The 27,224-nt window shown below is 24.5% G+C and overlaps 1 protein-coding gene across 1 annotated transcript in view; it reads right to left on the bottom strand.

Annotated features, from left to right (window-relative positions):
* The window catches only part of LOC129618730 (phospholipid-transporting ATPase ABCA1), a 51,870-nt gene extending 24,908 nt beyond the window's left edge, over nt 1-26,962 (bottom strand). The window contains exon 1 of the mRNA XM_055533680.1: nt 26,550-26,962. The gene's annotated coding sequence lies outside the window, so the exon portion shown is untranslated. The remainder of the gene's footprint in view (nt 1-26,549) is intronic.
* Nucleotides 26,963-27,224: the final 262 nt, after the last annotated feature.

The following is a 27,224-nucleotide window of genomic DNA, read 5'->3' as shown; positions in this document are numbered from 1 at the left end:
ACTTTCATATTGCCAGCGTGAAAATTAATGCTGTGTATAATCAGAAACTGATATAACCTAAAAGTACAATTAAGAAGCTATAATTACAAAGTAAAGATGGAGGAATCAATGTAAACTAATATTTTAAATATTTTAAATAAATTTTAAAGGCATTATTTAGTTTCAAAATTTATTGTCATTTATGCAGTGCTGTCAACAGTTTTTAAAATATTGTGGTTTATCCTTTAGATGTAGATTTGTTGAAATTTTAAAATTTTATTGAGGAAATATGCAATGAGATCGGTTATGTGCTGATCACATTCACATTTTTTTTCTATTATCAAAGTAATTAAATTTGTTAAATCGGGTACCTATTGATTATAATTTCTAAATTATATATACATACCAATTATATAATATAAGTCGTGAAAATATATTAATTGGTCGTGTATTCATGTTTTTTATAATTAAAAACTTAAAGAAAGAAGATAGCGAAGTTATTTCTATATTATTTATTTAAATGTAAATATTTTACTCATGAAATTTAATTTCACAGCAATCAAAATTGAAAACATTTAATACATAATAAATAATTACGTATATAAAATTGCAGTGCCTGATATCACTTCGTAAATGTTCACAATAATTGAATTTCGTGATCAAAAACATTCGATAACAAAAGTAATTTTATATTTACGCAATATCGATTAAAAAAAATAATTTAAAAAGTTTTCCGTTAACTGTTCTTTTTGAAAATAAGCTCCACCGAGACTTATCATTCGTATAATTTTGCGACGACTTTATACTTAAAATAATCACGAAAACTGAATAAATTATATTTATACCAGTACGAATGTATGTTCAAATGTCCTTTCCGTTTACAGCGCTCTTAGATGTGTATAGAGTGTTTGAATATGCTGACATTTTGCTTTTTGGACCCTGCTTTAAGTCTTATGAGGCTGGATATTCTCGAAGTTGGATATTCTGGAAACCGTGGCACTGCCAAATTAGTTACCCATCTGGTAGTATATCAACAATTTCGATATTAGAGACTTTAAAGTGCAAAGCCAAATTAGAAAACAAAAAAAATTTAAGAAATTTCCATTTAATCGTTATTCGTATCAAAACTTAAATTATTATTCAAAAATAAGTTTAACATTCAATGGTAGAAAAATTATTAAAAAATTTTATAACACACAAAAGAATTGTTTGAAATATTACCAGATTCACAAAAAAAAAGCTCCTTCAACTTTACCTAGATCAAAAAAAAATACCTTCCAACATTTTCAAGAAAAAAAAAATAATCGAAATCAACTAATATTAAAAATTGTGACCTGTATTGTAAGATTATGATAGTAAAGCGGAAAAATTTGAAAAGTACACTGCAAAAAACAACGTTAACGTTAACATTAACGGATGGACAATTTAACAAAAAAAAAAAACGTAAAGGAAAAAAACTGAATACAAACCGGCTATTTCGCTTATCACTTCCGTAAACAAATCCAATACATCAAATCTACTAACTAAATAAAAAAAAACTTGATTTTTATTATTTTGATTTTTTTTTTCTAATTTTATATTTGTATGTATATGTGTCTCACTCATTTTGATCATACGTCACTCAATTGATTATAAGCAAAACAGAGGTCGAATATAAAATTTAATACCTAATAATTAAATTATAAAATATTTTTCAATAAATTTTTGAAATCCGGATCAAGTTCAACTAGTTAACTGGTTTTTTATAAATCCAAATTAAAATAAATGTACATATTTAAATATTTTCATTTTCTTTCTTATATACATACATACAAATGTATGCATGTACTTGAAAATCGCCATGTCGAATACTTATCTTTTTCTTAAAAAATGAATACTAATTATGAGTGATTTTTGAGTAAATTTATTGTATGAATGTTGCTAGATGCACAAAATCATTTTATGCATTTAAAAATTTAACAATCATACTTTCACATACATATTTTCATATACATGTACATACATTTTATATGTAGCTACATATTATATTTGCATAAATATATTCACTTAAATTATTTAACAATATTAATTAATTAATTAAATTCGTCTATGAGTAATTTGGGACAAACGTGACTTTTATGATATTGATTTTAAGAGATGTAATACAATTTATATTAATTTTTGACACATTATTATGACACATTCTGTGGTAACAAGACAAAACTGTGTAATTTAGAATAATGTAAGTAATTTAAAAAAACTTAACTTTAAAACTTTAAAAGTGAAGTCAAAATTTTTTCTAACGATTCCTATTAAAATCAATTATTTTCGAGGAATTCAGATTAATATTAATTTTTAAATTTTGTTTTATTAAAACTAATAATTTTAATATGTAAATTTTTTGGTAAAACAACATTTTCAAAATTATATCCATTCATATTCTGTAAGCCGTCTATTCTTCTAAATTAATGGAGTAAAATTTTTAGTATAAAATTAATTAAATAGCTTAACTGATGCGATTTTTTAATATTTTTTATACATTTAAACTTAAAAAACTCTGCATGATGGCCTATCCAATGCAAATACGCGAGTGATAAAGAATGACTATTACATCGTATGAAAAATTTTACAGAAATAGCACACGCGATGATTTTGATATTTGCCATCGCATCAGAGTTAGTATACATCACATTAACTAACACGTCTACGACTACCAGATTAGAAATTAGAAGTAAAGACATTATTTTATGCGATATTTGCATACAAAACGGTTCCCAGAATATAGATGATTAATCATGTTTTACCAAACCAGAATTTAGTAAAAATGCAAAAAGCATTTTTTTTTATCTTATCACTTTAAAATATTGTTAACATTATTGTAGTCATCAAACAAGCCAGGATTATAAATTTGAACCTGAGATTTTTTTTTGCTTTTTTTCCCAAGTAAACTTGGTAATTTTGCATTGTTGCCACGGATTCACTGTTTTGCTACTACTTGTAAATTTAATTAAAAAAACAAATTAAATTGTAAATTTCACAGTTCAATATATTAATATACATATTATACAATTTAAATATTTAAAATTTTTTTCTTAATTCTTATTATTTATTTAAAAAATTCTTTTTAATCAGGTTTATATGAAATATAAATATGTATGTACTTCAATTATAAGTTTTTACTGAAATATACGTGTGTTTATGTGCAAATCAAAAATAATCTACAAATTGTTATTGATTTTGCGATTTTTATTTCTTTTATTTAAAATTGAAAATTTTTATTTAAATATACATATACAGATTTCTAATAGTGCTATTGATAAATAAGTCAAACACATAATATTTCAACACTATACAAATAAATTTAAACCATCATTGAACATTTTCATCTAATATTTGCCTTGTTCACAATAGTGTTAATGTAAATAATAATATGTGCATATGTATATAAATATATACACATCATTATGCTGACAATATTTTGAAGGTCAATTGCGTTGCAAAATATTGTATCCACCTAAGTGACTATACTCAGATTCTTAACAACATTAATCAACTTCTATCATTCAATTTTCAATTCAATGATTTAAAAAATTTTAAAAATTTGAATAAGAGTTCATAAACATTTCAATATTAAGTGGTAGACTTTATAATACTTATTATATTTATTGTAATAGGTAACATTGTACCCACCTTTGCATATGTAAACAAATTAATATACACACCTATATATGCACATATATGTAAGTAAGTACATTATTACAATCATACTACTATTAAGAAATTTTTTAAAACAAAAAAAAAATTTACTTGACATGAGCAAAATATCTACAATAGCACCACACCATAAGTAATAAGAAAAGAATGTTAAGCACATCATAAGTAATATGAATGAGTGATGCTCAAAAGTGCTTATCACTTAAATAATAAATTCCAACATTCATTATGATTTCAATTGACATTAAAACAGTTCAAAAAATTTATTATTTTAAGATTAAACGGTAATATTAACCTGAAGTTATGTCAAAAATAAATTGGATATAACAGTTACGAATAAAAATTTTACTGCTTAAAAAAAACACTGAGTTGCATTTTTTATAAAAAAAAATACTCAACCCTCATTAAAAGTATGTAGCATTAAAATGTGCGAACTTCCGAATTAATACGGGACAAAAGGTTTTCTCAATTTTTAGCACTTTTCCAAAAAAATTTTTGAAAAAAGTGCTTATTAGTTTCACTCTGTCCGTCCGTCCGTCCGTCCGTCCGTCCGTCCGTCTGTCCGTGTGTCTGTTTACAAAACTTCTACACCTTTGAAGATAGAAAGCTGAAATTTAATACGTACATAGATCTTCACTAGAAACTTATTTCCGTAGAACAATTTTTACCTATCTCCCCCCCTCTAAAAGTTATACCCCCCCAAAACCCTAAAAATGGCCTTTTTTAAATATTTGTTGCAATGAAACCATAAGCATTTTTGAAATTTTGCAAACGCAGAAAGGCAGCGGGGTGCTTCCCCTAGCGCAGTATACTATAGTTAAACTTTAGAAAAGCAAAATGGTCGTTTAAATTTACCGTTATTTAAAGTTCTTTTTTTCCAAATTTTTTATGTCGTTTTTCTTCTAGACCCCAGCCTGTAGAAGCTTGAAATTTTAGGGGCTTTTAGACATTAACAAATAGTTCATTTCGTTAGAAGAAAATTTTTTTCCATCTCTCCCCCCCTCTCAATTTATCGCCCCTTGAAATTTGTAAAATTTGAACTTTTGACACCCTATATTTCCGAAACCGCAAGCTTTTTCAAATTTCTATAAACGCAAAAAGTTAACGGTAAATTCCATGACATTAAAAAATATAATTATTTTTCTTAACTCACACAATTAACCCTTAAAATCGAGCATTATGTTAACCCCTTTTTATATTAATTTTTGCTTTATTTCAAAGACTGCATATATGCGTCATCCTAAATATATGCAATCCTAGAAATAGTTTTGTATATGAATGAAAATAATTTTAATAGTGTGATACATAGACTGTATTTAAAAGCAGAATTTTCACTTGTTGAAGGGAAAAGTGCTACAATACAAACCATTGGTTTGACCTAACTTTATTCTGTTAAAGATTCTGTTTTTACTTTACATTACTCGTATTTGCATTTCATAGTAGTGTACTGCGTTAAAGTTAAATAATGTTGAATTGAAACGTAAAAATATAAATTTTACTTTCATACCACACTTTGGGATTTCACAAACTTTAAATAAAATGAATTAAAGTAGTCAAAAAATTAATTCTTATTTACTAACATTCGCAATTTAATTTCAAATTTTTAATTAACGTATTTACTTTTCACAGAAACAAACTCACCTTTCCATTGATTGCAACCAAATTGGCGTATAGTCAGAATTTCGAACAATGTCTAGAATTTTCACACATTAGTTTTATTATTATACATTATTATCTTTTCAATTTGACTTAGTTATTATTCTAAATTTAAAAATATTTACATTTGTATGATAATTTGGAATCAAGTCACGAATATTAACACTTTTATTTTCAACAATTTAAATAATAATAATAATATAGAAAAATTCTTATATAATTTTTACCAACATCTGATTGTTGTTCAATTTCAGACTACAAAAAAAAATATTAAAGATTGATGATTAATGGCCATTGATATTGAAAATTAGAAAGTAAAAAATTTTTATTTTTCATAATATGTAATTAAATCAATCGAATCAAAAACATAAGTAGATAACTATAAAAGACCCACGCATTTATAAATATTTACTTTTGCTTAATAAATTAATTTTAAAATTAAAAATTTTTTGCTTCAATTTACAACAAACTGTCTATGAATAGAGTTTGAATAACACCTTTTTCATATAGATAGTATAGAAATTTTATAAAAGCAAAATTAATTCAAATAATTAGCGATCAAAAAATATGTTAATAAAATTTGAATTAACAAGAAAGAAAAGCCCGTGTAAAATTTCCATAAATTCCAAAAACAGTATAGACAATTCGTGCAAAAATCAAAATACAAAATAGTTATTACCACCTAAAATATTTAAAACACAGACAATTAAAACAGTCTTTTACACATTTTTTAAAGAAGAAAAGGAAAGTATGAGGAAAATAAATTTAAATATTTTTTACTGTTTATGATTTCTAAAATCAAGCACGTAATACATATGAACAAAATTTTGTAGTAGGGTTTAAATAATTTTGCATATAATAGGGCGTAAATTATTATGTTGTGTATTCTTGTATATTGTGTCATGTGTGTTTAGAAAGTGAGGTAATTTTGTTATAAATTCGTGCGTGCAATAATTAACACGTATTTTAAAATTGTATAATTAACAGACTTCTTGATATTTCTAAAAATAAAAATTCGACAATATTTTTTAATCTAGCATAAAGATAATTAAGAAATGCTTTGCAGAGAAGAAAATTTCGTCTGATTCTAAACATTCACGTGTAGTAAATACATAAACAGTAAAATTATACAGACACATGACTAACGCACTTTAAAACGCAATCCATCAAAAAAATTTGGAAATATAAAACTTAAGTGGTGTTGTTTACAGTTATATAAAATGTTTTCAAGAATTATGTTTTCCGAAATATTCGAAATATGCAAAAAACGAACCTTGACATTATAAACGTCAACAATAAATAATTTGTCACGTAGGAATTTTTTTTTTTCTTTTTACATAATTATTAACAATTTTTTTTCAATAATTTAAATGGTTGATTTCCATTCAACTTTTTACAACTACTATTTTTGGACAAATGGAAGTGAAATTTTTATTAGCGGGCATTTAAACAAAACAAAAAAAAGAGAGAATCATTGTAATGTTTTGTTTATATTTTTTTTCTCAATTTTTTTGTTGTATTTAGTGATGGTTTTCGTTATTGTACTTGAGCGGCTCACCCGTTTAACTAAAATTTTTTTATTTTAACAATTAAAAGTTGACATTGAAAAAAAAAATTAATGCTATTTCGTTTAATAACGTCGTTCGTATATGATTGCAGTAAATTTACTATGAGTAGATGGCACTGTTTTTCAGTTGATTATTACTTTTGCATTTGCAATGGAATTTCTTTAAAAAATTACCTTTTAAATATTACTTTGGAAATTTGAAGGAAAAAATATATAGGACCTTATTAAAATTAAAACGACTCCAACCATTTCTAATTGTACCATAGCTTTTCAACATTTACTTTTAATCACATTTCTTTTGGCACTCTATCCATCCATTCGTGCTGTTTTTACAGGCTTTAAGAGAGAAAGCCGAAATATTATATTAAAATCGATCTTTGACTTTGTTTTTCTGTTAAATTATCAGTTGTGGAAATCTCAAACTTTAACAATGTTATTATAAATAATTATTAATAAATAATTTATTTTGTCGGAATACAATTTTTGACATCTTTCACAATTAATAGAAACGAAACTTTTGGCTGACAGTTTTTTCCTAACTATATAATTTTTTGAGTCTATATGAAGTAAATGCCTTGCTTAAGATGTTCAATAACACAACTGCTTTACTTTTTTGAGATTATTTATTCAGGGGGAATTTGCTGTTATACAAACCATTGGTTTGATCTGCAATAATTTTTATTATTATTAAACTTACTGTAATATTCAAACTTGCAATTTTACTTTTTTATTAAATTAACAATATGTGTATGTAGTTCACGTCAAGATTCATATTCACAAGAATATGAATCTTGCCTTGAGCTAACTTTGGTGTTACAACAACAAGTATTTATTAATAATAAAATAAAATTGAGGAAAAATTTAATGAGCGCAATTATTTTTATTTTAATCCATCCATACCATACCCATATTATAAAAAAAGAATTACTATTGGGGACAAGTTAAAATTTTGTTTAAAATTGCAATTCTTGGCCTGTTTATGATTTATTTACTTTTTTACTGTTTAGTATTAATTTTCTTGCTTTATTAAATGGTGAGAAAATTTAATGACTTTATTGAATTTTAATATTTTTTCTTTATAAATAGTACTTTACTTATCGTGCATTGTAAAAATGAATATTTCTGACATTGATCCAAATTCGTGTAAAACATGTAATTTTAATAATTAAAAATATTTTTATAAAAACATGAGTATTCAATAAATATTTAACTTTATAGATAGCATTAAATTTTAAATAAAATAACAATGAAACAATGTACAACATTTGATACAAAAATTTCAATGACATTAAGAACCATCGATATGATATAGTGTACCTTTTAAATGAGGAGCTTAACATACAGATCAGATCGTCTACTAGTCATGATTCATATACAAAATCACAAATTTGCTTTACGAGCTCTTACATATAGACATTCATATGTTTACAATGCAACGTTACATTCATTCACAATAATCAACTGTCATTCTTTATAAAACAATAAACATCAATACAACAGTATTGAAGTACAATTACCTCATAAACCTATCAATCTAATTACTTCATTGACCTGACATGTTTCATTATAACTGTATTATAATTTTGTAATAAAGTATGCATATTTGTAATATCGAAAACTATTAATTGAATGTTATTTATAAAACAAGGAAAACTTTATCGATATTATTAAAAATAACAGGCAATTTAACAAAGGTTTTAATAAAGCTTGCTTTTAAATTACGTTGATTACAATTTGCCTGTGTCATAAACAAACTGTCTAATTTGTTTAGACTTTAGAGTGGTAATAAGATATATGCTTAATGCCATAATAATTTGTTTCGGGGAAATAAGTATGCCCTTAAGTTTTGAAGAGCAAAAATGAATGCAATTATAATGTAGCATACGTTATATACAAAATTATAATGTTACAGGTTTTGAATCAGGTTTCATCTTTAATAAATTTACTTAATTATTTATTAATAAAAAATTTTTTTTGTCGACATATTTCTGTGGTAGTTTCATAATTCAATAAAATTTTCAAAATGATATTAAAAATCTTATAATATTCCTGGTAATATAGCTGAAGCTTATATTTTGTGTACGCAAATTTGTATGGTACATGCTATTTAGTTTAAATGAGAGCTATTTGAAACGAAATAACAAATTCATAGGAAAGTTGAGAGTCAAAATAATATAGGGTACAGTATGCCGTTTGGAGCGAATTAGAATGAATTTAAATCGTGTAATTACATAATATATTTAATTGAATATTTGTCGGCATTTTGGCATCATTGCCTATATGCTCTAGTGAAATAAACTTTTGTTCTATAGCATTTTAATTTATGAACACTCAAAAGAGCGACATAGGATTAGGAGTCTTTAAAGATAAAATTTTATACAATTTCAAAAATAAAATATTAAAAAATATTTTGATTATAAATTGAAATCAACCATATTTTTTAAAAATACTTGAATTTCATTTAAAAGTTCTTCAATTTAAAATATGAAATTAGCTTTAAAATTCAATGTTGATTTAGCTGTAATGACAATTATTCACAATTTTCTTTAAAACTTGTGTACTTTAACTGAACAAACAATATTTTTTTTGAATGTTCAACATTGGTAATTAATTTTCAAAAATATTTCATATCAAAATAGTAGATCAAATAGAAACTGGAAAGAGACAAAGAGAACAATTTTATAAGATAAGTTGTACTTTTCAACGTCATTAAAAAGATAGACGTTCACCGAAATTGTAACTTTAAGAAAACTTGTAGCATGTCAACCGAAAATCTTGTAATTTTCTTTTAGTAGCCTTTACAAACTTACTAAAACTATTTTTTCTTATTAAAAAAATTTATAAACCTCTACATAGTTAAAGTATTACAAGTGTTGCCAACTTGCAAAATTTTGACATTAAATGCAAAAAAATTACTTCCAAAAGAATTTTTTCAAATGTTATTATCATTAACTCAATGGCATAAGAGTCGTACAGATGCGTAAGGTGGTTCACTCAAATGCTTTGTCAAAATCTGAATATGTTAGTTTTGAACACGCGTCCCTCACCCAGTGTAAAAGAGATGTCTAGAGTTTCGAATCTTTGGTGTAGTCCATACTTTAGTATCACCCATATTCTATAAAAACAAAGACTGAAAAGAAAAAAGCAATTTTCAATAGCTACAATTCTTTTAAAATTTTTATGTAAGAACTTACATCAAATTTTGAATACTAACTACACATTGAAAAAAACCTGTTTTGCAAGATTTTCTAATTTTATTGCTATTATAATTCATCACTAAAAGCCGGACTTTATATTATTAAATTTGCATTTTCAATTACCTTTTTTTTTAAATTTCATATTTTTTATAAATAGTTTGATTTGTTTAATCAAATAGTTATTACCTAATCAGGATTATAATAATTCTTCAATTTATATGAATATTTATTGCATATTTCTACATACATTCTTAAATAAGCAATATTTCTTATTTAATTATATGATTATATTATAGAAAAAAAAAACACATTAATTATTTATTGAAAAATTTCCATTGAATTATATATGTTTATTTGTAAAATTCTAATAGCATTAATTAATTTCATCCCATTAAAATTTATTTTACTATATTTTTAAATAATTACAATTTTACATATTTATAATTACACTAAGAACTTATAAAATACTCAACTATCAATATAGTAGGTATGTTCTTAATTTTTTTGCTAAATACAAGCAACGTCATAAATTTTAATTTAATAGTCAGCACATTTGCAATAAAATTGAATTGTGCTTAGTAGTTTCTATTTGCTCATTCGTATTTAAACGAACAGTTCGTTCGTGCTTCTACTTACAAAACCTCCACACCCTATAAGATGAAAACCTAAATTACTGTACGAAAATGGATCTTGCTCTAAGAAACCTATTCCACCAAAACAACATTTTTCATTTTGAAAAAGTACAAAAACAGCGGTTTACACTTTCCACCACCAAAAAGCTTAGATTAATATTTCAATGAAACAATATTGAATTTAACGGTAAATGTCTTATCAACCAAAAATGTAATTAATAATCTTAACTAGCCTCTAATTTACCCATTATATTAATGATTCTCTTAATTTTTGTTCTCATTTCAAAAGTATCTAACAATTATTTACTGTGTAATATAATTTCTGTATACCTATTATAATGAGAATAATTTTTTTAAGGGAAAAGTGCTACTTTACAAATCATTGTTCTGATCATAGTTCTGATTTGAATTTATTTAGAAAAGGTTTAATTTATTTTTCGAAATATTATTTAAGTATTTAAATAAAACTTTCATAAAGTACAATTGTCTTTCTTTAATCATACAATTTAATTTTACAAATCATTTGATTTAATTTTAAATTCGACTATATTTAATTGTCGTGTAATAATCGTAGTTAACTTCGAAAATTGTTCGTCTAAAAACGTCTGTCATATGTACTTATATTATGTATAAGGAACAAGATTAAATTTGGCATGTGTCAAATGTCATATTAAATATCATAATTTGCGTTTCAGGAAATTTAAAAACAGTAACTCGTTCCATATAAAATTTTGTATTTTACGACGAAGCGTTCAATAATCTAGCCTTTAAATTGCCAAAACTTGAAAATATTCAATTTTAAAGGGTATGATTATTTACAAACATATGCGAAATTCTTTCATCAGGCATCTGTATAAATAAATGTAGGTGTTTATCAAATATAGTTTAAAGCAAGAACAAAAAAAGTATAAGTAAACGAAATTTTCAAAAATTTATTTTTAATGTGGAAGATAAACTTATTGCGTGGCCTAAATGAAAATATTATTTTAAACATTATCGAATTTAATAAATACGAAAAGTACAACATAATATTCTTTACTTTTTAACAAAAAATTGCTTATTTCTTCCTTCATTGTTTCAATAAAAACCTGTTTTCTTAATTATATTTTATATTTTTAATCAAACACTATCACATAGCTACATATATAATTTATACAATATACAATATATTAAGTCTACTCGAATTTGGAGGAAGCAATATACGAGCACTTATAATATGTGATAGTAGAAATCACATCAGGTGTTACTTTCACTAACAACTTAAAGCAGAAGTTAATAAAATCGAACTTTATTGGGGATCACCTAACCAGTCGCACTTTTATTGGAAGAGATGAAATGTGTTTACCTCCCACACTTTAAAAAACTTCTCAAATACTTTCTTTTGATACACAACATATGATTGTGTTAAAATTTTGTTCATGGTTAAGATTTTCAGCGACGTAAAGAAAATGCCTCCAATAAGATCCCCCATTCTTCTCAAATTTTTTTTTTAACCTACTATAAATTTTTATATCTTAATTACATAAAATCTCAAGTAGACATGTTTTTTACCTAATGCACTTATTCGGACCTTAGGTGATTTCTGAAAATATGTCGGAATAAAAGTTATAGTTTTCGTCAAGACCTTTTCAACAATACGCCACGTGATTAGATTTATCGACTTTTAATTTTAGTACAACAAGACATAAATCTAGTTCGAAAATTTTGCTATAACTTTCGAACCTGCTAATTTTTTTTTTTTAAAAACGTATGACTATTTTAAACAACTTCTCAAAGTATCGTGATGATCAAAACTTGGCAAAGTTTCATAATGATCCGGTAACAGGTTTACTACTCTGGAGTGGTCACAAAATTTTGTTTTAATTTTTATATATAGAATCAATATAATAAACACTAAACATTTTACATTGTTGAATAAACTTATTAAAACTTTTCTTACATAAATACTAAAATTGTCATGCAAATCAAATATACAATGTATGGTTAATGTTAATTCATGTTATTTAATCTGGAAGTTAAAAAGCTGATAATGTAGCTATTAGCCCGTCAAACAATTATAATAAAATAAGCAAAAATAATAATTTTATAAAATATTTACAATTTACCGTATACGCCTGCAAATCATGCATAACTTTTAAACCAAAGTTTTTGCAAATAAATTATTTGAAATTAAATAAATTTATAGTTGACATTAACTAATATGCAAACGATTTTCTTATATTAAACATTAAAACTTTAATAAATATATCTGAAAACACTTGTTTTTCCGGAAATTAACATAAAGCGAAAGCAAAAACTAACAATTTTACATTCTTATATTTCAATAATTTAAATTATTTACTACATAAAATTAAGCATTAAAAACAATTATTATTTGCTGCAAAATTATTTACTGACTAGTACAGACATTTTAAAAAAATTGTTGAAATTTGGGATGAGGGTAGTTGAGTGGTTTAGAAATATTGATATAAAATATAGGGTTGCCGTTTACAAATTTATGAAATAAAAATTAAATCATCTCCTATTTAATATACATGTCAAAGTATTATAAAAGTATGTTAGGGTATGTTATGTATGAGGCGAAATTAATCAGCAACTCGACTATACAGGTCTTTTGTGCATCCACGCGCCAGATCATTAGAACCCAAGATTCAGGCTCCCGATAAATTTTAACAGGCTCACTTTTATTTCTATTTCTCAATTTTAACAGGGAAATCTGCATCCCTTTGTCACTGGGCAAAAGCCTTTTAACTCATATTTACAAAAAATTGGCAGATCAAATACGCAGCGATGTAGATTCTGCGACCGGGGCACGGAGGACTCCATTCATGTCCTATTTGAGTGTGATGGGTTGGCCCGCTCTAAACATAAAAGTTATTTAAAATTTACAATACAAATGGGTACTAGTTTATAAGGGAAAGCAACCAATTCGCTCTCATTATATTATACACATGTTGTAAGTATTTCAATATGACAAACATACTTCAATATTTCATACTTTACTTATTTAAAAAATAGATTGTTACCAGCCTTTTCCAATACAAAAGTTAAAATACAACGACAAACCTAAAAATTAAGCAGTTATTCTTCATTAACACAAAAATTTCAATAACATTTCTGTGCATTCTAACATTGTACATTTTCATTAACATTGCATAAGTTAGGTTTAAAGCTCTAACACATATAAGGGAATTTGAATATTTCGTTTTTTGACTTTAATAATCCAGTTTCAAAAAAATCAACCATAAGAAATTTTTCTTATATTTAAATCCAAAAATGTATAAACCATTGATCTCATCATAGCAACTCTGCTACTGAATCAGATTTAATAAAGAATCTGCAATAAAACTGAGCAAGAATCACAAAGAAATGTATTTTTGGTTTTAAACCATCAAATGCAAGTATGAAAGAATGACTTTAATTTTAAATTAACAAAATTAATGAAATTTATACTGTTTTAACACAAATCTAAAATAATTACTTTATTTTTAACTATTTTTTAATTAGCCTTTTAAATTTATTTTCTCTCAACCTTTCTCGTTGAGAAAAAATTTTTTATATCAATTCTTACATATTAGATATTTGCAAATTTCAAATATAAAAATTTACATACAACTTTACAATCTTAATTAAGAAATATTTTTAATGAATTTTTTTAGTATTATTTTTGTATTTAAACATAGTAACGCGGTAAAAGTACAAAGTAATGCCATAAACGGTCGAAATTTTCCAAATGTTGCGATGAATAATAAAACAAGAAAGTTAACTTTAAATCTACCAACTCTGCTCTTTAACGATTCGATATAAGTAGTAAATATTATTTTATTTGAGCAAGTATTAGCGCATACATAGAGCATAAATTATAAGCCTTGATTAATTAAAATCAAAAGTAAATATAAATTTAATATTCCTTTCTTAATTAATAAATTACAAAGCATCTAACATTTGTAATAAACTGCAATTAATTAGGTACTCGTAACTCAATTACAATTCTATTTTTGAACTATAAAATTCTGTGATAAAACAGGAATAAATTTGGATCAAAGCAAAGATTTATATAGTAGCGCATTTCCCTTTTCTATTAAAATTATCCTCATTGATATATGAAAGGTGTGTTATTGTACAATAGATAAATATTGCATAATTTTAGGATAACAGTCAGAGATTTGCAGTTCCGGGAAATAAAAATTGAAACTGAAATATATACCAAATTTTGAACCTAATACCTTTTTCAACCGTTCAAATTGTTTTTTTTTTCAACTGCCAAATTGCCATTCTAATACTTGCATGGGCTGTGTTTCTCTTTAGAAAAAAACCTTGAGAATGCATAACAGTGTTATAAACTAATGAGCACATTTTTTTCTCCAATTTTGTTAGAAATGTGCTAATAAAGAATTTTTTACATGAATATAAAAGTTGATTAAAAATTAATATGACGCATTTGCCAATTATTAACATTTAATAAAAATAAATCTTTAACACTTGTAATTAAAAGCTAGTAACAAAACAAAAACTTGTTAATTTAAATGATTAAAACGCAAGTCGTCATTTTAATCTTGAAATTGAATTAAAGGTTGGTAAATAATGTTGAAATTTTATTTCAAATGCAATTAGAATTTAATATGCATATAAAATAATTTAATCATATAGGTTTGAAGTCATAAATTTGACTTCAAAATAAATAAAATCAAGTACGAATGGAGAAAAGTGCATTATTTGATCACATGTTTTACTTATTTAATTATGGGCATTGTATGTTTGTAAAACATTTAATCAATTTTAATAGTTTATATGGGAACAAGTAAATTATAAAGAGAACCAAAATTTGGCAATTTGTTTGCATAGTGTTTTCAAAATCTAAACATTAGACATTTTATACAATAGGGTTTTTAAAATTTCATAACATTTCATGTTTAGCATACCCTTCTTGGGATTGAATCTAAGAAAAGAAACTGAAATTTTTCTCTGTGCACTTAACCAGGAAGAACTGTATCATTTAGTAATCTTAATTTCTGGATTAGATTATGTATGATTATATGATTTAGTTTTACAACATTCATGAATAATTACAGTACTTTTTGTTATAATGAAGACTATAATTAAGAATCTATTAAGTGTTCATTGAAACATGTTTACTTTTATAATATCTTAATATTAGACAGAGAAAATTTTTCTAGTGCTTGCATGATTTAAAAATAAATGGAAAAGAAAGTGAATTGTCATACACCAAACAAAGGTTTTGAAATCAAAAACTAAACTAGTGACAAATCACTTAAATTAATCAAGAAACCAACAGCTAGTTTTCCACTATAGTTGTAGTTTTAGTAATACATCGGAAATTGTTTATCACTCCATTATAAATTATTGCCATTAATCAATAGCTTCACGACTAACATAGTATTTTATTTTAAGAATAGATAGAATCAACCGGTTCAATCAACTGGTTGTTACACAACTCGAAATCAGAACTTCTTGCATTTATTTTTGTTGAAAAGATAATAATTAACAAGTTATTTATTAAACTATATTTTAAGTATCATGTTTAAATTTGTGTCAAATACAAATTATATTTTTATTATCTTCCAACAAAGGAAACAATAAAATTTAAATTCTATAGATTTAGAAATTTTTTTCCAGTAGAAAACATTATTTAAAACGAGAAAGAATAGAGTTGACCTTGTCAACTCTGTGATACCCGTACGAATTTGTTATCCTATGTGCGAATAAATATGCCATAACTGACTATGGGACAGACCATGACTTTAAGTTGCCGTATTATCATATTAATTTATGCAAAATTTCATGTCCAATTTAAATAGGGTTCTGGCACTTACTACAGTAAATCATTTGTGAGAATTTGGTGAACTTAGCTCAATTAGTTTTTGAGTTATCGTTGGGACGGACGGACAGACAAAGCAAAATCAACTCAGAATTTGACGCTAATCAAAAACATATACTTGAGCTTATGCCTAACACCGTTATTTCTCAGCGTAACAAACGGTAAGGCAAATTTAGTATACCCTTCGAACATACGTTCGTATGGGTATAATTAACCGAAATATAATTAGAATTTATTAAATTATGCAATTTATTATTTGGAATCGAATACAAACGATTATTTGCAAGGCCGATCATATATCTTTTAAATTTATAATTGCTAATAATAACTTATTATTAGCAATTAATTAGTTGAATCAAAAATTTATGACGCTGATCACGGGCTATAACATCGAAATGTTATTAAATACATAATATTTCTACAAATGTATTTTATTTTTATTAATGCCCATTCAAAACAAATATAGACATTAATTCAAAATTAAAATTTTGAAGATAATCTAGTGTTTTCATCTTGAACATTTTTTTCTACTGCATTTAATATTTCTAAAACCAAAAATGTAACACAGGAGCTAAAAAACATTCATGTACTCAGAAATTTAAAACAAACCCATTAGAAATTGCACAGTCATTCTAGTTCTTGTCACAGTCTTCTAGGTTCCAATAAAATTTTGCTGAATTCCTACAAGAAAAAAAAGGTTTTAATTTTTATGTCCTACAAATAATTCACATTAGCACATTATCAGATTCCTTGTTTTCAAAATCTTATAGTAATACGGTATTACTATATACACATTTCAGGTTACGATTTGTATTGCTAAATTATATTTTAATACTTTATTAGTGATATTATTAATACCAAACATTAACTTAATCACTATAATACCTTATTAGTGATTAAGTTAATGTTTTTGAATATTCTCGAGTACCATACCAATTGTTTCGTAAATTTCAAGAAAAATCTACACTCTATTTACTCTTTTCCCAAAAACGAATCCCATTCTTATTTTATCAATTCTATAAAAATGATTATTCCACATACAATATTATAGTTATTTCACAATTAAAAATAATTTTAATCTATTTCTTAACATTTTTTATGAACCTTCCTCATAAATACGCAAATCATCATATGATTCATTTTTCAGTATATGTGGAAATAGGGTAAATTTATGCAAATTAATTGAATTTTTCATGTTTCTAATTGAAATTCTACTCTCAAATTTGGAATAATCTATTCATTTATTAATATTTTAATCGTACAAAAAAAACTAGTATAATTTAAAATTTAAGAAGGAATGGAATTTTCTTAAATAAATTAAAATCGTAAGCATCGTGTCAATACTATTCATAAAATTAAACAAGTCTCTGGAAAAAAATCAATGATTTCTATAAAGAAGCACGTTTCCAATAAATAGCAGATAATTCTTAAAGCTTATTTTTGCTTGACTAGTTCTTTTTTCATAATATTGAATTGTTAAAAGGTTTAATTAAAAAAATAATTCCAAAATTGACTGGTTAAAAAAAATTATTCTCTAATAATTATTCTCAATAATTCAGCTAAATTATTATTAAGGATTTACGAAACCTATTGTCGACTTCTCCTATAATCCATAAAAGCTATAGGCAGTTTGTTTTAGTATCAAACAATTAGTTTAATTAACTAAATAATTTTACTTAGAGATCATATGAAATAATTTTGAATACTATTATTCTTGCTATAATATTAACTATCCTTAGTAGTTACGTTATAATAACCTTGTTCTACATTATAAATAACATCTAACATTTTATATATACCAATGTAACAAAAATTACAACACATTTTCTCAAATAAATTTAGAAATTAAATTTATTCGATTGAATTTTCAGCATCAGAGTAGTTCTCACCAAATAATCATTAAGCACATGTGAATTACATATACAACGTCTATTTAGTTATTCATTACATTCACCTTATATACTTATATGATTCTCACAATAATCAAATTCATTGTTTCATGAAATATTTTATACTTTTATGTACATTTGAGTATTATTCACTGTATAGATCTTTAAACAATTGGCATAAGGTGAGAAAATAAATATTTCAAAATTTGTTGTTTTCACAATAAATTTTAGCATAAATAAAATTTATTTTAAATATATGCAATGCAAAATTTAATGAAATAAAATTTGTATACAAATTTTTGAAAGAAATTTATACAATAAAAATTTAAGACTGGAAATAAAAATATAAAAAAAAAATTATAAATCGCGTTTTTGTATTCTTTAGTGAATGGTTCTGAAACAAATTTATTTTCAAAATTTATTTTCAAATTTCATTCTGAAATTCATTCATTCTATACAATTATTGTATATAAGTAACAGAAAGGTGTAAAATTTTAAAAGCTGTATTATGAGAAACCAAAGTAGGCACGATACGAACTTATATGGTACTTCTTATCTTACACAAATCCTGGATCGTATAAGTACCACAGAGCTCGAGCCTTTAAAGCGTACTCGTTTTGAAAAAAATATTATTCAGAAAAACTTTCTTTGAGTTTCTCAGAATGATAAAAGATTTTATAAGCAGCCGACACTCAATTCATATATTATTACATTTTTTTTAGAATGCTACTACTTATCACTGTAAATTTTTAATAGTATTTTCAAATTTTCATCACTAGTAAATCTTCCTAATATATACATACATACAATCAGACCTCGGCAACTGGACCTTTTTCCAGACCACTTTTACATTTTTGCGTATATGAAGAGAAATAATCAACCAATTTCTTGAAATTTAATATTTAAATTTTTGGGTGTTAAAACAATGAGTTTATAAATTTTTTGGAAATATTAGGGCTCGAAAACCGGACAACTAGCTGATTGTACGTTTTTTACCATATTTACGTAACAAATAGATGATTGAAATTTTTTTGAAATTTGAGTTCTGATTATTACCGAAACTAACTGGCAAACTTTCAAGAGAATTCGGTTGACCCAAAGCAAAAATCTTCTAGAAGCCAAATTTACACTTTTCCAGGTATATTAACTAAAAGCTTGTTAACTTCCTTAAAATTGAAAGGAAGTGTTCAAAATGCATTGTCAAAATCTTCTGTAACACTTTCACTAAGCTAGGCAATTTCATGTTTTTTTTATTTATTATGTTTCAAAAAAATAATTCTCATTTAAACAGTATATAAAATTATACTAGCAAAAATTTAAATTCATAATTTTATAATTTTCATAAAGTCTTTTATCAGCTGCAAGTACCTACATAATAAGATAGAACCCTACATAACAAGGACGAACAAAATGTAATGCGCAACGAAGAAAAATCTTACGACATTAATTATAGTAAAAGTATAGAATACAATCGTAATAGTAAATATACTATGATAATTATGTATGCAACATTATGTCTAATCTGAATTCTATTCAAGTATATATTTTCGTGATAATGCGGAATATTTATGTGTCATACACATATAAAAAGTTTTCGAATATGACATACTCAAAAATATTTTTGCAAAAAATGTGCAAAACCAAATGTGAAAAAATTTTAACTGACAACTTTAGGACATTTTTACTTTACCACAATTTAAAAATATTTCACTCACGAATTCATAATTCATAATGCTTAATTATTACGTGTATGAACTCATAAGTAAATCTTTAAATAGTGCTAAATAATGCGGTCTTAACTGTTTTGAAGTAAATTAAGTAAATATTTAGAAATTTTTTTATATTCTTCAACAATTTAAGGAACTTTATTGGAAAAAATTAAAAGTTTGTTAATTATTTATAATTATAATTATTCTTTTTTGGAGTTACAATAATTTTTGATAAATTTGCAAGTTCCAAACAAAATTTTTCAGCTAAAGTTTAATGCTTATAAATTAATAACACATTATGTAATATAAATGGAAGAGCAAATCCAAAATACCTTGCAAAACACACTATACTTATTATGTACATCATATATGTTGTCTATTACGCTTTCTCGGGTGCTTAAGACTATAAAATAACTAATACACATTATTGTGGCATGACCTAACCAACATGAAAACAATATTGTTCGCATTTTGTATTATTAAAACTGATAACATAAGACAAAAATAAAAATCTGCTGATTTTATAATTTTTTCTTTTAATACTACATTTTCGTATCAAACACTTACACAAAGTAAATTTAATATTTTCTATTGAAATGAAATATGACAGACCTTTTTTACGAAATTCAAACAATGTATTTATTTATAAATTTTTTCATGGCCATAAACCTTTAGGATCAAACAATGTATGACATTTATAAGTTCAATGAGAAAAAGAAGTCGTTGACGGTAATAACTCTGTGATAACCATACGAATGTTTTTCTAAAGCTATTTGACACGTTAACAAGAAAATTCACATTTTTCAGATTGACTCAAACTTGATTGCATACTTGATTTTTGTAAATATGTATTGTAAATTGCATGTGTTAAATGCAAAGTATTTTTGAATTTCTATGACAGCTGTTATAATTATTTATACGTACAATCACAGCCAAATTTTACTCGCATCGTGGCCCTATCATTCAATCAATTTATACAAAAAACCACGCTTTATCATTTCTGAGATATGAACAACAAAATATTAAACATGTTATGAAACGGTTATCGTAAAAACTTATTTATCTACAATCAAATTTTAACGGAATAGTGACCCCCTCATACCTCATTAATTTTTACAAAATTTCAATACTGTTAAATCTTAATGGGTTTTTGGGTGATTGCTGTGACGGATAGACTGTGACCTTGTTAAATTGCCTCAAAATTCGGAGCTCATCAAAATTATTTCCTTTTGCCTATATCTCATATCATTATTTATTAGTCAAATTTATAATACCCTTCGAAAACGCGTTCGTACGTTTATAATAAAAAAAAAAAAGAAATACAGTTAAGTACAAAATGTTATCTGAAAATCGTGCCTTCAAAAACTATAAATATGTGCATATAACATGCAACAAATTCCTAAAACAATTTGAATGGATGTGAACAAAATTTTTTAATTGTATTTGTTGCGTTGTATAATAGTGTTTGTATTTATTGAGATTTAACTAATCTGATTAAATCATTGTAATAAATCAGTATTTCTATTGTTTAAAAAATTATAGAAACTTTTTATTTAATTTCCATTTAATTTTTATTTGAATAAAAAGCAATAAGTAGAATGCGCGAAGAAATTTATACACAAACTGTTCAGGCGCAAGTTCTAAATGTACTGAAAGACTATCCATTTTGAAACCATTAAAAACTCTTAGTTGCACCATGAACTTTTGATAATAACCAGCTTTTTTCGAATATATATTTACAAAATATAGATGAAATATAAAATATAATGAAAGAAATAATTGTTATGAAAATCTTAATGCTTTAAGCAGTTCTTCCCTAATTTTTCATTAGACTAGGATAAACCGCATTTCAGCCCACCGCAATAAGTTATTTTTTACTGAACATTGAAAAGACACAATAAAATCTGTAACATTATTTTGTTACTATAACAAAATTGGCATTAAATACAAGATACAATTAGGAAAAAGCTTGCAATCCGTGCAATACCCGGAAGATTAAATAAACAATGTAAAATATAGGGAAACAATCATTCTAAAAATCACAATAACAGAGATAAAAAAATAAGCACTAACATTTAAAAATTAAGAAGGAATATGAGACGACAATAAACTTAAAAAAAAACATTTAAATTCTGACAAACTTAGTTTAAAATCGTTGTTCAAACGATAGAGCATCAAATCAATTAATAATATTCATGCATTTCATAATAACAAGGACTAAGACAAGGAAATTTTTTAATATCTTGTAAACAAATTTCTCACCTATAACTGCTTTTCAATTTGAAAAGCAATACACAGCTAAACGATCCCATAAATAGTGGAAAATTTTCAAAAAATTTAGTTTGTGCCACATTGATTTTTGAAAATTTGACTAATAATCTGATGATAATCTGATGTCAGATGTCGATTACATATAAAACTTAGATTTATTTTAAGGTGTGTAACAAGCACCTTCAAGTGAAGTTATTTAAGAAAACCCTTAGTACACAAATATTTGCATAAAAAAGTATATGAAAAGCATTTCAATAGTTTGTAAATTAATTTTGAAAAAAAAAAAAAAATAGCATACAAAATTTCTTAAAATTTCTATTGTCTTAAAAATAACAATATGGTTACAATTGCAAAAACTAGTTATTTTACAGATTATTAACTAATTTTATAGATTTTGAAGAACATGATTTGAAATAATATTTCTTAAAGTGTTAAACACCTAAACCTATAAGACTTAATTATTGATATCCAAAATTAATCCAAATATTTAAAAATTATAAATTTAAACATTAAAAAAGCATGTGGTGCAAGCAAATCTACGAAATGCTCATTTAAAACAAAATTGTCTAGGAGTTTAAATGATTACTGGCCGAAAATGAAATTTCTAAAAAATTAATGTAAATAAACTCATTTTAAAAATGTAATCTTAAAGTAATTAGCAACGAAAATTACGAAATTAAAAATTTTCGGAAATCGTGTAGACGTGAAATGGTATGTGTTTTTGCTTACTAAATCTATTATTACCATTCTATACTTACTTAAAACATATTTTAAAATTTAAAAAAATTTGGAAATTATTTAATTTAATTTTGTATTCAACAAGTTTTAAAAAACTATTCTTACTTTCTGTTATTCATAATTATTGTTTTAACACCAAATAAATAAATTTTAACCTTATACAAATACAAAAAAAAAATGAAATTTTCATTGATAACCGGTTGCACTTGATAATAATTTTGCTAACATAATCAACCAGACAAAAAAAAATAAAAAAATGTGCATATACATACATAATTACATACATACATTAAATATCACAAATTTAAAAGAAAAACATAAAATTAAAATTATTTGTAAAAAAAAAATTTGTAAATCTAAAAAATAAAGTGATAAGAATTTTGATAATTAAATAAAGGAACTGTATTTTATAAATAATAAGATGAGCAATGATTCTTAATTGTTTATTGTAATTATAAATGCTGTGATGGTCCCAAAGCAAAACGTCTTATCTTGTATTGAGGCTCTTTTGGTTAATTGTGACTTTTTGTGTTTGAGACGTTTTGTCTTATCTCTGACTTTGACTAGTGATGGACTTTCATTGATAATATATCGATAGCTGTCGATAGTTTTAAAATATCAAACAAATTTTAAAATAATTGACGTTTCTTAACTATCGATATTGGAAAGACTATTACATTTTATTGATTTTGATGTTAAAATAAAAATCAAAAAATAACTGCATGACAAAATGAACATATATAGCAACATTCATTGCATATTTTTGGGGTGGAAAGTAATTTAATGGTATTGATTATAAAATCGAAACTGTTATTGGTATCAATTGTTTCCCATCACTACATGAAACATCACAAATTATTAAAATTTCGAATTTTTGTTTGTAATGCAACAGTATTGCAAATTAAAATATTCTGCTATAATCTAAAATTCTTTATCTGTTTTCGAGAAATAAAAATTTGGGTTGAAGAATACTTATATAGTTGCCTATATAACAAGTATTGCATATATACCTAAAAACCGCACTAACTGAAAAAAGGAGCATCAAAATTCATTGAAATGAATTTTCGTCGGTTGTTTCTTTTCCCTTAACATACCATTGGGTCATTGTCAAATTCGTAACTGCAATTTTTTCTAATCTAACATTCACTATGTTTAATACGTATAAGATAGGGTATCAAAAGTTAAGAACTGCAATCAAAACATAAATTATAGAAAAAATTTTAATCTCGAATAATACACAATCTTATTTTGAATTTGAATTTATTACAAATTCCGAAATTAGGATAAGTGTTGTTCAGATACTCTAAATTTAATTTGAAAAAACATATTTCGTCCTGGGGAGGAAACTTACTTCTCTATTTTGCTTTAATATTTTAAATATAAAGAAAATTGGATATTTTCAGTAAAAGTAATAAAAAATTACAAATTTATTGAACTTTTCAAGAATTTTTTTTACATAATTTTGCAGGCACAAATACGACAAACAATTATCTCTGTATAGCTTGTAATTAGAATTTAAAATATGCACCAATAACTAATACGTGAATGTTAGCAATTAATCGATACTTATCTAAAACCAAAACATTTTTACTTTATATAGAACAATAGGAAAAAAAATTTATTTGTAATTCTTTTAACCTAGAACACCATTTACGTGAAATATATGCATGTAATTTTTTTCCTGGACCTAAATAATAAGCAAGATTAAAAAAATTTTGGTGCATGTTATATGCAACAACTATAGAAAATCTACATTATAATTAAAATATTATTGAATTTAAATCTAATATAGAAACTTCAATGAATTCGCAATAATGATTCAAATTTAAAAATAGAAATTTAAAAAATAATTTAAATTTTAATGCTTTCTTAGGTATCTTATACGTATATGCAAAGCTAGAAATAATTAATTTAAATACAAAGTGTTAAGAGCACGTGCTGTTTTTTATCAAATTGAAATTTCTACTTTTTGCATTATGCATTTTGTATTCAAGTGAATTTTGTATTTTCAGTTTAACGCACAAAATTGTATTATAATTTAAAAATTTATAATGACTAAAGTTAAAAATTAAAGAGAAACACATACTTATTTATTATACACATAAAAATATTTAAGTTGTATCTTTTATAATGCTAATGGATTGTAATTTAATTGATTTTTATAGATTTTATTGATTTTTTTTATTGGTTATCTAAAAAATTTTTCCCAAAACATTTTGTCTATTGTTAATAACGACCTTGTAGGCTTATTACGTCATATATTGGCTAAAAATTTGAATATTACTAGTTAAATAAATTTATTTTTTAAATTTTAAACTTAACAACACTCCTAATTAAAAAAAAAGAAAATTTAAAATCTTTATTTCTAAAAAATATCTAAGAACACAAAACCCAATATCTACTTAAGTATGATACTACTAAGTATGAAGTACTTAGTAATTACAATATTATGCCTAGAAGTTAATAGTGAAAAAGACCTCGGAATTCTTCAATTACGTAAACTGTTTTTTCCAACTTAAAATTTTGATCGTACTTTATACAGCTTTAAAAAATCCTCGTATATATGTATAAGCAAATAAAATATAAATAATTGTATGTCATCTTCCATACAGAATTTCCAAATCCAAAACTTGGACTCCAATGAGAATTCTGTATTTTGTGTATTTTTTTGTTAAATATTCATTTTTAATATTCGGACCAAATTTAACATACTATATTTTATATACATTTTACAGACATAGCTTTTTATGTAAGAAATGAATAAATCTAGCATGGTTTTTGCAAAATAGGGAGATATTCAAATCTCTTTTACCTTTAAGTATATAAGTGTTAATTCATAATTAACACTTATATACTTAAATGATATATAAAAAGTTAACCAAATTTCTTGTTACTTTAGACCCAAACTGTGTAATATTTCATTCTTATTTAAAATGGAATTGGATCACTTTCAAAATAAACTATCCTAATATAACCAAATTGATTTAGTTTCATATTGCAGAGCTTCATTTGACAAAATTAATATAGCATAATAATTTGGCATTAAGGCAAATTCTGTGTTGTAATGTATTAACCTTATTTATATTACGTTTGTCGAGTCAAGCGAATGTGTTTTAAAAAGTTAAACAGAGTTTTATTCCAATAATTTGCTTCGAAAAGAGAAACTACTGTCATTGGATAAAAAAGTTGGCTAATAAATCCATTTGTCGTACAAAATTCCAAATACTATTGATTATCGAATACGCTAGCTCAAAAGAATTTCAGAAGTTGGCGAATTCGGCATGAATAATAAGATTTTATTTTAAAATGAATATTTTTAAATTTAATTTCAAATATTTTGCATTTTTAATTAAACATAAATAGTAAAATATTTACATACATTTTTAAAAGAGCAAAATTAAAAAATTTGCTTTTTTTTGTTTTTCCTTCTGGATTCGAATTATTGACAATCAATTGAAATATTTTAAGTAAATACACAGAAAAAAAAAAAAATATAAAACTTGTTCCGAATTCTTTCACTACTTCTTCAGCTTTTAAAGCAATTTCTCTTGTTTTGTTTCTTTTTTCCTCTCTTTTATGTGTTTTTATTTGTAACGTATACACTTTTTCTTTTACGATTCCACAATTTTTAAAATTCTCTTTATAAATTATTTTTTCTATACAAATTATTTTTAACAAAAAATTTTTTTTATTTAAATATAAATTATTTAATTTTTAAATTTACTTAATTATTTGTATTTACTGTAAAAATTTAAACTAAAAAATACTAAAAAATGTGAGATAAGTGACAAATCCAAAAAAAATTTAACGCTACAAACAGTATACCAATTTTTTTTTTTTTGTATAGTAATATCAGTAGTAATGGTTGTAGTAGTGTAAGTTTTCAGTTATTTAAAAATAAAAACACCAAAAAAAACCAAAAAACAAGTTGTCGAATTGCACAAAATTTCAAAACTTCAATAACAACACTATATTGTCAAATTCGAAAAAAAAATCAAAACAACTCAGTGTAAACAAACTTAAAAGTATTTTTTTATTTTTAAATTCCAATCGC

The sequence above is a fragment of the Condylostylus longicornis genome, unplaced genomic scaffold (assembly GCF_029603195.1).
Source record: "Condylostylus longicornis isolate FDR11 unplaced genomic scaffold, ASM2960319v2 ptg000010l, whole genome shotgun sequence".
NCBI lineage: Eukaryota > Metazoa > Arthropoda > Insecta > Diptera > Dolichopodidae > Condylostylus > Condylostylus longicornis.
Note: the sequence above shows the minus strand (reverse complement) of the source record. Positions and strands in the feature narration are given on the sequence as shown.